The sequence below is a fragment of the Convolutriloba macropyga genome, chromosome 8 (assembly GCF_964194025.1).
Source record: "Convolutriloba macropyga chromosome 8, txConMacr16.3, whole genome shotgun sequence".
In the NCBI taxonomy this organism is placed as follows: Eukaryota; Metazoa; Xenacoelomorpha; order Acoela; family Convolutidae; genus Convolutriloba; species Convolutriloba macropyga.
In genome coordinates, this window is record NC_134475.1 from 38,362,393 (window position 1) to 38,375,925 (window position 13,533).

Below are 13,533 nucleotides of genomic sequence, written 5' to 3' on the forward strand. Positions count from 1 at the left end.
AGAATTAATAAAAGAAGAAACTGATGGTAATGTTATAATAGAACCTGTTAAGAATACGATGAAATGTTTAATGGAAATAAAACAAGGAGCACCCAGCTTTGATATAGAAAACTCACTAGCTTCATTACTAGAATTTAGAAAAATAATTTATAAAAAAGGTAGATATAAATCTCAGGAAATTATTGATTTTATGGGTTTTAGTACTATTAACATCCATTGTAATGTGATATCTGGAGCTAAAGATAATGGTAATAACACAGACATACTATATACTTTTAATCTAACTGAACCACCAGGTTACTTGATAAATATTATACCAACTAATATCTTGTATCAAAATGTAACTAAAGATAGAATAGAGTATATAGAATTTCATATTAAAGATGAGCATGGAAGACCTATAGACTTTAATGGTGATGTATTAAGTTTTACTTTACATCTGGTGTAACCAGTAACAACTTCGTTCATATAGTTTAGTCTTTATCTTTATGACTTAACTTAAACTAAACTATAAAATTTTCCTATCCCAATTAATTCTTAGTTTACCATGAATATTTTTATTTTTAGTTATATCAATGACAATATAATTATAAGGCTCTTTCCATACCTTATTACATATATTAGCAAAATCATCATAACTAAGTTCAACAATATTAAAGAAATCTTGATATATAGATATAAGGACTTTACCTCTTTGTTCAAATAAAATAAATAGATTACAGTTCTCTCTAACACTCTGCCTATCCAGAGAGAACAGGTTTTGATTAAGATATATCATATTACAGTTATTATGTTTACCTCTACAAAAGTATTCAGTAATAACTGGTTCTTTGGCTCTAACATCATCGAATATCATTAGTTTCTTTAAGTCTTTGGGTAGTTTATCAGGAGATGGTAAATCTTTTATATCTTTAATAATTTCAACATCTGCTTTTGGGTTTATTCTTTCTATACCATGGTACTGATCACCAGTAGGTCCAATGATGTATAGCTTATCAAAGAATATACTAGCTAGAATTAGCTTTTTTAATAAGAATGTCTTACCACATTCACTAGGACCAGATATTATACATCTAAAGTTATCTGGGAATGCGGCTTCCTTAATTATATCATCATCATTTAGCCATGAATATAGATCATCATTTATGTTTACAGAGATATTGTTACTAAGACATTCTGTGTTGTTAGGTTTAGCCCTTTGATGTTTTTCACCAAATAGATATATAAAATTATCTTTATCATTATCATTATCATTAACACTATCATTATCATTATCATTAACATTATCATTATCATCAACATTATCATTATCATTATTAGCAAAGCTACTTCGTAGATCAATATCTTTATCATTAACATTATCTTTAACATTATTAATATCTTTATCATTATCATTAACATCAACATTATTAGCAAAGCTACTTCGTAGATCATTATCTTTATCATTTACATTATCTTTAACACTATCAATATCTTTATCATTATCATTAACATTATCACTAACATTATCATTATTAGCAAAGCTACTTCGTAGATCAATAACATTATCATTAACAATAACATTATCATCTGCGAAGCAGGTTGGCATGCCACGGATGGAGTCCGTTCCCTGATTAACATTACAACTTAAACAAGAACACTCATTATATAATCCTGGATATTTACATTGGTTAACTAGAATATTCAAAGCACTTTTAATTCTAAATCCTCTATCTATAAGATAGATCATATATAAACAATAAGCCCCACAATAAGATTCATCATATTGTTGTATTCTCTCATTAGAGCCGAGATCAACAAATTCTTCTAAAAATAAAGGTGGAGTTTCTACACCAAAACTATCAAAGTAATATGTTGGACCACCTTCTCTTCTTATAACTAAAACCCAATGTGTACCTTCAGTTGGATGTAGATTTACAATAATGTTGAAGTTAGGATCCCTGATACTATCTGGAGTTTGATCTCTCATTACAATTTCAATTGGTGTTAGACTTATATCTTTACCTATATCTTTTATTCTGATATCACTCATAGCATTATTATCAATATTAAACTTATTATTGAATTCCTCAAAAGATAAGATGAGCATATTTATATAATAAATTTATTAAATCTGAGTCTAATTCTAAATCTAAATCTAAATCAAATCTATATTTATTTTTTAAAAATGGAAACAGGTAGTGCAGTTTTTATTTTTATTATTATAATTGGAGTTTGTTATATAATATATGATTCACGACCAAGTAAATATACAAAACTAGAAGAAAGCTTTGGTGGATTTATGAATAGGAGTTTAGTTAGATTTGAATATGAAAAGTCACCATTACATACTATTGTTTATGGTGGAACTGGTACAGGTAAAACATATTTTATTAGACAATATTTAAAATTATACTCAGTCCAAAATCAAGATCAAGATCAAGATCAAGATCAAGATCGAGATCAAGTTCAAGATCAAGCTAAAATTATAGTTATAGTGTGTAAAGATGACAGAGACTGGATAGATCCTGAGTCTAATAAGTTTTATACTGGGTTTAATAAATGTGATATAAATATGATCACAAAAAATAATATGCATAAATTTCAAAATTGTGTAATGGTACTTGATGATATGGGTGATAGGTTAAATAAGGATATAGGTTATTATTTTACTGAAGGTAGACGTTATAATATTCAAATGATTGTAATGTGTCATAAACCAGCTCAAATAGTTTATACAGCAAGAATGAGTTGTGATACTATTTATTTAACAACTTGTAATGGACCTGACCTATTTAAGAACTTTAATGAGATATATAAATGTGAACATGACTTCAATAAAATAATTAGTGAATTAAATAGTAACTATTATAATTATACAGATGGAATGTCAGATGAACTTCGTTATGGTATAATTAAATATAATAAAAAAAGAAAAAACTTTCATTATTATTAGTACTAATAGAACAATGATATATGATACAAGAGTTGGTTTCCTTGATTTAAGAGCTCTTAGTTTAAAAGATGATTTAGAGAGAGAAGATATAAATAAACTTATAGCATATATGAAACCACTAATGATTAATGCAACAGATAAAAATGTTATTAATCATGATAATTATCAGTTTTATTTTTAATAAACTTCTTACTTTAAATGATATTAAAATTCAGAATGATGTACTAACTAAAGAAATGATTATGGGAAAGGGTATGAAAATTTTATCAAATATTGATGGCATTATAGGCGCAGGTTTATTTATATTTAATTGTTTTTATCCTAATTCAATATCAAGAAAAGCTGGAACTGTAGCAATGGGAGCAAGTACAATGTTGAGTAGAGTAAATACATTAGTTAATGTTGGATATGGAGAAGAGTTGGAAGGTGAAACACGAAATACAATCTGCGAAGCAAGTTCCCTGATACAAGAAGAATATATAGTTCAGGGAAGCAGTTTGGTAAACCACGAACAAAGTTCGTTCACTGATCTGCGAAGCAGGTTCCATGATCAATGTAACTGTGAATTCGTCAATGAAGAGATGGGAATTTTGAATTGAAAGGGAGGAAGGTTTTTAAACAAACTATATATAAATAATGAAGAGTTTAGAGAAGAGATTATAAATTTTGTTAAAGATAAAAAAGAATTAGACCTTGATTTGATTCTAGATAAGAGATGTAAAACTAATACATTCAATACTTTAGGAAATAAATATTTAACAGAGTGTATCACATCTAAAGATAATACTAAAGATTTAATTGAAATCATGGCTAAATTTTTAAATTTTACCTTGTATTTGTGCTAATGATTTTTCTCCATGGGGTTGTTCTTTAAAAAATGAATCTAGTTCTAGTTCTAACCCTAGTTCTAATTCTAATTCTAATTCTAATTCTAGTTCTAACCCTAGTTCTAGTTCTAGCCCTAATTCTAACTCTAGTTCTAACCCTAGTTCTGGTTCTGGTTCTAACCCCAGTTCTAGCTCTAGTTCTAGTTCTGGTTCTGGTTCTGGTTCTATCTATGACTATAACTCTAACTCAGATCCTAACCCCAACCCTAACCCTAACCTTATCCCTAACCCCAACCTTAACCCCAGCTCAGAAGTTTTAACTAGATGTTGTAATAAGTGTAATTATAAAAAACCACTAAATAATTTTGATGAGGGTAAGTATACATGTAGAAGTTGTACTTCAGCTAAAGTTAATTGTCCATATTGTACTTCTGTTGTGAGATATGATAGGATACGGGCTCATGTAAAGAAACAACATCCAGATATAGAATTGACTAGAGGATTTAGTAGAAATCTGCAAAGCAGGTTCCCTGATATAACTGATCGGTGTAACCGCTTCGCGGATAAAACAATTAATCCTAGTTGGCAAAGTCCTAGAGCTGTAAGTCCTTTAGCTATTAACCAAACAGAGGATCTGCGAAGCAGTTTCACTGATAGTTGTTCATGTAAATACTATAATTTTGTATCATTTCTTATTAATAATGGAATAAATATAGAATAAATAAAGGAAAATATAAATTTATTGAAAAGTATAGATAATTTGAAATAAAAAGTATAAAAAAAATACCAAAAAAGAGGGATTCACTCTTTAAGAGCGAAAAAGAGCGATCTTTTCTACTGGAGATCACACCGAATAAGAGTGAATCACTCTTTAAGAGTGAAATGTAAATTTTGCTTTGATTTTTTGATTTTTTGTTTTATTTTTGATTTTAGTTTTAATTTTTATCAAATTTAGAGCTAATATATAGTAGTGGATAAAACAAGGGATTCAACAAACAGAAAAATTTGGCCCAATTCGACATGTGCGATTAGCGTTAGGAGAAAGGGACAAATTTTACTGGTGGTTGAATCCCTTATAGCATATATGAAACCACTAATGATTAATGCAACAGATAAAAATGTTATTAATCATGATAATTATCAATTTTATTTTCAATAAACTTCTTACTTTAAATAATATTAAAATTCAGAATGATGTTCTAACTAAAGAAATGATTATGGGAAAGGGTATGAAAATTTTATCAAATATTGGTGGAATTATAGGCGCAGGTTTGTTTATATTTAATTGTTTTTATCCTAATTCAATATCAAGAAATGCTGGAACTGTAGCAATGGGAGCAAGTACAATGTTGAGTAGAGTAAATACATTAGTTAATGTTGGATATGGAGAAGAGTTGGAAGGTGAAACACGAAATACAATCTGCGAAGCAAGTTCCCTGATACAAGAAGAATATATAGTTCAGGGAAGCAGTTTGGTAAACCACGAACAAAGTTCGTTCACTGATCTGCGAAGCAGGTTCCATGATCAATGTAACTGTGAATTCGTCAATGAAGAGATGGGAATTTTGAATTGAAAGGGAGGAAGGTTTTTAAACAAACTATATATAAATAATGAAGAGTTTAGAGAAGAGATTATAAATTTTGTTAAAGATAAAAAAGAATTAGACCTTGATTTGATTCTAGATAAGAGATGTAAAACTAACACATTCAATACTTTAGGAAATAAATATTTAACAGAGTGTATCACATCTAAAGATAATACTAAAGATTTAATTGAAATCATGGCTAAATTTTTAAATTTTACCCTGTGAAGGATTAGGTAAGAATTATCTGCGAAGCAGTTTTACTGATAGTTTACCCTATTATAAATGCTTTTAAAATGTTCAGAGTGTAACTATAAATGTGGAAACAATGCTGTTTTAAAATATCACTATGAATCATGTCATTAAGATAAAACTGATAAATGTATGTGTGGTAATATAATATTAAGTGGTATTTGTGCTAATGATTTTTCTCCATGGGGTTGTTCTTTAAAAAATGAATCTAGTTCTAGTTCTAACCCTAGTTCTAATTCTAATTCTAATTCTAATTCTAGTTCTAACCCTAGTTCTAGTTCTAGCCCTAATTCTAACTCTAGTTCTAACCCTAGTTCTGGTTCTGGTTCTAACCCCAGTTCTAGCTCTAGTTCTAGTTCTGATTCTGGTTCTGGTTCTATCTATGACTATAACTCTAACTCAGATCCTAACCCCAACCCTAACCCTAACCTTATCCCTAACCCCAACCTTAACCCCAGCTCAGAAGTTTTAACTAGATGTTGTAATAAGTGTAATTATAAAAAACCACTAAATAATTTTGATGAGGGTAAGTATACATGTAGAAGTTGTACTTCAGCTAAAGTTAATTGTCCATATTGTACTTCTGTTGTGAGATATGATGGGATACGGGCTCATGTAAAGAAACAACATCCAGATATAGAATTGACTAGAGGATTTAGTAGAAATCTGCAAAGCAGGTTCCCTGATATAACTGATCGGTGTAACCGCTTCGCGGATAAAACAATTAATCCTAGTTGGCAAAGTCCTAGAGCTGTAAGTCCTTTAGCTATTAACCAAACAGAGGATCTGCGAAGCAGTTTCACTGATAGTTGTTCATGTAAATACTATAATTTTGTATCATTTCTTATTAATAATGGAATAAATATAGAATAAATAAAGGAAAATATAAATTTATTGAAAAGTATAGATAATTTGAAATAAAAAGTATAAAAAAAATACCAAAAAAGAGGGATTCACTCTTTAAGAGCGAAAAAGAGCGATCTTTTCTACTGGGGATCACACCGAATAAGAGTGAATCACTCTTTAAGAGTGAAATGTAAATTTTGCTTTGATTTTTTGATTTTTTGTTTTATTTTTGATTTTAGTTTTAATTTTTATCAAATTTAGAGCTAATATATAGTAGTGGATAAAACAAGGGATTCAACAAACAGAAAAATTTGGCCCAATTCGACATGTGCGATTAGCGTTAGGAGAAAGGGACAAATTTTACTGGTGGTTGAATCCCTTATAGCATATATGAAACCACTAATGATTAATGCAACAGATAAAAATGATATTAATCATGATAATTATCAATTTTATTTTCAATAAACTTCTTACTTTAAATAATATTAAAATTCAGAATGATGTTCTAACTAAAGAAATGATTATGGGAAAGGGTATGAAAATTTTATCAAATATTGGTGGAATTATAGGCGCAGGTTTGTTTATATTTAATTGTTTTTATCCTAATTCAATATCAAGAAATGCTGGAACTGTAGCAATGGGAGCAAGTACAATGTTGAGTAGAGTAAATACATTAGTTAATGTTGCATATGGAGAAGAGTTGGAAGGTGAAACACAAAATACAATCTGCGAAGCAGGTTCCCTGATACAAGAAGAATATATAGATCGGGGAAGCAGTTTGGTAAACCACGAACAAAGTTCGTTCACTGATCTGCGAAGCAGGTTCCATGATCAATGTAACTGTGAATTCGTCAATGAAGAGATGGGAATTTTGAATTGAAAGGGAGGAAGGTTTTTAAACAAACTATTTATAAATTATGAAGAGTTTAGAGAAGATATTATAAATTTTGTTAAAGATAAAAAAGAATTAGACCTTGATTTGATTCTAGATAAGAGATAAAAAGTATAAAAAAATAAAAAAATATCAAAAAGAGGGATTCACTCTTTAAGAGTGAAAAAGAGCGATCTTTTCTACTGGGGATCACTCCGAATAAGAGTGAATCACTCTTTAAGAGTGAAATGTAAATTTTGCTTTGATTTTTTGATTTTTTGTTTTATTTTTGATTTTAGTTTTAATTTTTATCAAATTTAGAGCTAATATATAGTAGTGGATAAAACAAGGGATTCAACAAACAGAAAAATTTGGCCCGATTCGACATGCGCGATTAGCGTTAGGAGAAAGGGACAAATTTTACTGGTGGTTGAATCACTTGTTTTATCCACTACTACTAAATTTGCAGTCAAATTGATTCTGCAATACCGATAAGCAAAAGGCTGAAGTTTTGGCACATTCCAGAATTTTGATGTATAGTATTTAAGACAGGCGCAATCGATAATACAATTGTCTAATAACATACAAAATTGTTGATGATTTTTTATAACTGCATTAAAGCATACTTAATTTGTCTAACTGTTAATTTTTGGTTGGTTATAATTGTTTGTTTTTAATCAAACTTTAATTATCAAGTTGGTTGAATTTGTATTTAACATTTTGTATTTTAACATAAATATTTTTCATAACCAATAGAAAATTTTAGGACCAACCGACACAGAGAATTGGCTTACATTTATGGCAGACATTTTTGTGACTGACGCAAAGGTCTAAATAATGAGAAGTCTCAATAATGCATGGTTTAATTTATGATGCTATCTGAACTGTAATAAACTTTTTTTGATTTTTTTAAAATTTGTTTGTTTTTCTGTAATTTGCTTGCTTTTAGATTTTTTTTGCGCGAGGGTGCTTCGTGAATTCGATGAGTTAGGTGACTTTGGCTTCCTTAACTTCAGCAAATTCGTAATTATTTTTCATCATTTTGCGTGAAAGTTCACAAACTCTCGAGAGAGCGTTGTTATATAATTTTCAGAAGTTTAGAAATCCCTTCTCTTTCAAAGCGGGCCAAATGTGTTTCTCTACTTACGCTGCAGGTGTCTGGATTGTAATCAGTCTCATTTAAAGCATTTACTTCACTTGTCTAGAATACTATACTATACTTTAGAAAATTTGGAATGTTTTCAGTTACATTGGTAAAGACATCCTGAACAATTGTAATAACGTGAGTATAAATACAACAATTTCCGACTGAAAAACAATTCAATATTGCTGAACAGATGTAGTATCAGTCTGTTTCATGAGGAAATGAAGGAATGAATAATAAAATGAATGGGTATATTTTGATGAACAAATTAAAGTTGACAGCGTGTAATCTATTTGATCAGCAAATTGCATTCCATCCTATCGTATATTGCTTAAATGCACTCTTTGACACGGCAGGAAAACGGGAAGAAAAGGGGAATAGGGCTGTTCACTGAATGAGTACATGAAAGGTTACTAAAACAGCGGGAGGTTTCCCTTTCCCCCCTTTTGAAACAATGACAGTTAATGGATGAAAAGCAACAGTGAGTTCTTTTGTCATTGAGGCGATTATCGTTCTCAATAGCGCTAATTGGGCTATTTATCGATTCGGGGCAATTTTTTCACAGCACGTGCCATTATTAATGAGACTATTGAAGTTCAAGGAATATTCATAAATTCACTTTAAACTTGTTTAAAATTAGACTTAATGAAAGGACTATAGCTAAACTGAGGACAATATTGAAACTGGGGAAAAAAATTTTCTAACTCCTCCCCCAGTGTTTTTTATGCGCCCAGTTTTAAACTTTGTAAGGTTTTATATAGCACTATAGTATGTAGAAATACAGCTCGCGCCTGGGGGGTGGGGCGAAAAAAGTTGTATATGCCCACTGAGCTTCAAAATAGATCCAAAAACTTTGCGTACCATTTTGCGACTATTATTTTGATTACTTTATCAATAATCACGTTCCATTGCTTCCAACACTTCAATTGAGAACAAAGTTTAGGAATATATTTGAAGGTATTTTACGCAGATGTTTTGTAAATTGTTATAATTATTTATACTTTAACAACATGTTGTAAATAAACTCTTGACTCTTTTGCCTGATGTCGAAAATTTTCGACTATTATTACCAATGTCAAAAATGACTCATGACAGCAGAAAAATCCCAGGACGAATGTTTCACTGACTCCAACAGCAAATGGATGTAATAGAGCACTTCCTTCATAAAAGTGCTTTTCAACAGGAAAATCAGCATAAAAACTCCAAATTTGATTCTTCCTTAACACTCTGAAAATACAAACACAATGGAGTACTCCAGAATCTAAATGGGAGGATTTAATGTGTCCAGAATTTTGTGTGTTCTTGCTCAGACTTTTGTGCGTTCTTCTGCAGACGTTCATGCCCTAGTCGAGACCGGATATTTATCTTGCAAGATACTTTAAGATTTTCGATAAAAAATGGTTATTTTGCAAGATCTTGCAAGTTCTCTTCGCTCGAGCTCTGCTCTTATTGATTGTTACAGGCGCATTATAATTTAGTTTGTTCAGAAATTGTCCAAAAATAAACTGCGTGCATTTTAAGAGATAGTTTGAAACAAAATTACTTCAGCTAAATGTGTTTTAATTTCAGAGAGCTACGCAAAAAACTAACTGTTCTGTTCCATTGAGCACTATAACACAAATTGAGAACTTTTCAAAAATTTTTGTATCATTCCTGTAACCATGAGGGATCTCCACAATAACACTTTTTCAATCAAAAATTTCAAAATCTATCAGAAAAAAAGTTTTTTTTGTCTAATTTTGATTTTTTTGATATGACCATTTGTTTAAATTTCTCTCATTTCACCATTAATATTTACATATGCCATTTCGTCGGATTTACTATTTTTCTAAGTTGAGCAAGAATTGTGAAACTTAGCTGAATTGGTTTTAAATTTTTGCAATAATGAAGAAACATATCGGGATTAAAAAATGTTCCTCTCATGTTGCTCCTGTTAGGGCATGTTCCAATTAATAGCATATTAGCAAGATGAATGGTACTCTTGCAAGATTTTTGGGATCTTTTCCATTATAGCCCCCCATGAAATTATAGCCCCTCATTACGGTATATTTACCATGATGGGGGGGGGCTATAATTTATCTGACCACTAAGTTGGGGGGGGGGCTATAATGGGAAAGACCCGATTTTTGCATGACGAATAGTTATCTTGCAAGATTTTAGGAAATGTTTCACATATCGTCTTGTAAGATAACAATCAAAGTAAACTGGCAGACAACAATTTTTCGAGCTTATGATTTTCGTGGTCTGATGTTGTCATATTGATAATTGGATCATTGCCGCCGCAATTAGCGAAACTACAGAATCATTATAATTATTTACCTTTCGACTTTGTGAAGACTTCAGACTGAGGGTAAACTGACGGGAATATTAAAAGTAAGCAGCGTGAAATGTGTTGAGCAAAAGAATACGTTATTCATTGCCAATACTGCTGTGTATTATTTAATACACGATTGTCTAGGCTATGGCAGTTGATTCACTGCCGCTGTTAATACGCTTATTAAGTGAAGGATACTGAAGCTATCCAGGCCACTCTTCACAGCAGCAAGTCTGAATAGAATAATGACTAAAGATGAATATCAGTCGCATTCATAAGCCTCGTGATAAAAAGTTGTGTTGAATCAATTTTAAAATTGTACGAGCCTAGTTCTTGCTGTTGAAGGAAATCACTTCCTCAACTCAACCAGTGCAACTTAAGCCGCTGACCTTCATCTCATTTTTTTAACTCTCCCTCCCTCTCTCTCTCTCTCTCTCTCTCTCTCTCTCTCTGCTCTAAGAGCAAATATTTTTCTACTCCGCTAAGCGGGAAAGCATTGTAGCAATTGTAAGTCTGCCGATTTTCTAACAACTTAAACTTAGAGTAATATTCACTTCCAGCAGTAAGATGATTTTAATTACTTGAATAATTTTGGATATCCCACCAGTTTTGCAACGTAGGATTTACCCCGATAATTTTCTATCATTTACATCTGCTTCATAATTAAAATTTGAGCCTAATTTTTTTGTTCTACCAAAAACACATAGGTTTGGCAATTAGAATGGCACATTTGAGCATAAAGTGAGACTTATCATAGCACTGAATTAGGGTCGCTTAAAAATATCTGTTTAGCTCTAAAACGGTAATTAAGATCGAGCGAAAAAGATCCCCACCACATCAGAGTTAACAACTGGTGCGACAAGGAATAAAGAACGTCGGTTGCTCACAAAAAATAGAGGATCTGCTGGACTTTTTGTGGCTCGTTTTCCAAATAAAAAAAGAGGTCACACAGATTCTGTAGTAGGGCAAAATACCGCCATATCCCTGTACCTGTGCGAGATGTTCCAAGACTCTGAACTTCTCAATTACGGCCAACCAAAAGAGATGGGCTCTCCCCATAAAAAACCTTCCATTGATTTAGTAACTTTGTGCATCGGTTTTTTGCTTCTCAGACCCGATTTTTGAAAATGTTGGTCGGTTTTTTAAGCGCAAACGTAAGTAAACACTTCTGTATCATAAAAACACTTCTTTTTATTTCTCCCTTGACAAAATTAAAAAGACCGGTCACATAATTGCTGCTTTCAGACTAAATAATAGTGTTCAACTTAATCAAATCTTTGATTCTGTCAACATAATGAACATTACTATCCTCCTTAGTCTTATATACAAAATCATTCACTCATATTTATTTAAATAGCTCTCATATAACTATTCATCCTAACTATAATGTGTCTTGATCCTTTTAGTTATTTTAATCGTCTAAATACTCCAACTCACCACTCTCTAACCCATAGTTCTGCAAAAAAATTTGACCCGCACGCAAACAAGCCTAGTTTAACGCTGTTCTTCATCATTATACATGTATAGTGTAACTTCATTAACTCTAAAAATTAATAACTCACTCAGTAGGCTACAAAAAACGTTCTATTGTTAACCCAAAGTCCCATCAATCACTATAACGCCTAGATTTAACCCCTGAGTTCCTAATATTCTGCGACTTTGAGTTAGCCAAAGTTTGTTCTATCAAATTTTTTGTCCGCTTTTGTCTTTTTTTTGCATAAAATAACAAAAAATAGAGAGAACTCATTCAATAATCAACCAATAATACACCATTATTTCCAAAAATTGTTCAAATTAAACTAATTATTTTCAAATTTTGACAGATTGTTGAACAATTTTGCCCTGTTTGGTGTTAAAATTGTGTGTTTTTGCCTCAATTCATCCCAGTTTTGAGGAAATAATTGAAATTTGGTGTCCCTTGAGATTGCCAAAATGTTCGTTTAGCCTTAAAATACACTAAATTTGACCAAATTGTTTTCAATTTTACCTAAAATTTGTGCAATTTGTGCAATCCTTTGGTCCTACAATTGCCTACTTTTGACCAGATTATTTCAATTTTTATCCAAATCTCATGCATATTTTTTTTAGTCGAAAATTTGTTAATCATGCAAGATTTTACTAAAAAATTTACTTTTTAATTTACTAGAATTAATTTTGATCTGAAATAATATAATTTAACCCAATTTATTGACAAAATAGCCCAAAAATTGCCAAAAAATGTCCAGTTGGAGCCAAAATTTTCCCGATTTTGCCCCGTTTCTTCAAGAAAATACACGGTTTATTACAAAATTTGCCAACAATTGGCAAAAATTTGACTAAATTGACCCTGTAAACGATCAATATTGATTCAAAATTGTCACATTTCTCCCTGAATGGATAAGGGTTTGGTCCAGTTAAACCCAAAAACAAACTGCCCCAAACTTGTGGAAAATTACCCAATTTGCACCAAAAAAGCAAAAAAAACTGCCTGTTTTTTGTTAAAAATAGAAGCAATAATTTTAAAATTGGTCTCACTTTCACAAATGGTTCCCTAAAATTGGCTAAATTGGTCCAACGAAACTGACCCACAACCAACATGCAATTGGCGATCATCACGTTAAAAATCAATCAACACCTGTTTTGAGTTAATATTTTAATAGAAGTATAGCGTTCTGTCAAAAATTCACCACCAAAAAGGCAAACTTTTTGAAAATATTACAAAAAATTCTTTCAATTTACTTAAGTAAATGTTCTTTCTACTCTTAGTTTGTGATATTTAGGT

The 13,533-nt window shown here is 30.9% G+C and overlaps 1 protein-coding gene across 1 annotated transcript in view; it reads right to left on the reverse strand.

The window, feature by feature from the left end:
• Positions 1-8,666, reverse strand: part of LOC142344108 (uncharacterized) — a 121,151-nt gene extending 112,485 nt beyond the window's left edge. Inside the window, exon 1 of the mRNA XM_075395603.1 lies at positions 8,462-8,666. The gene's annotated coding sequence lies outside the window, so the exon portion shown is untranslated. The remainder of the gene's footprint in view (positions 1-8,461) is intronic.
• Positions 8,667-13,533: the final 4,867 nt, after the last annotated feature.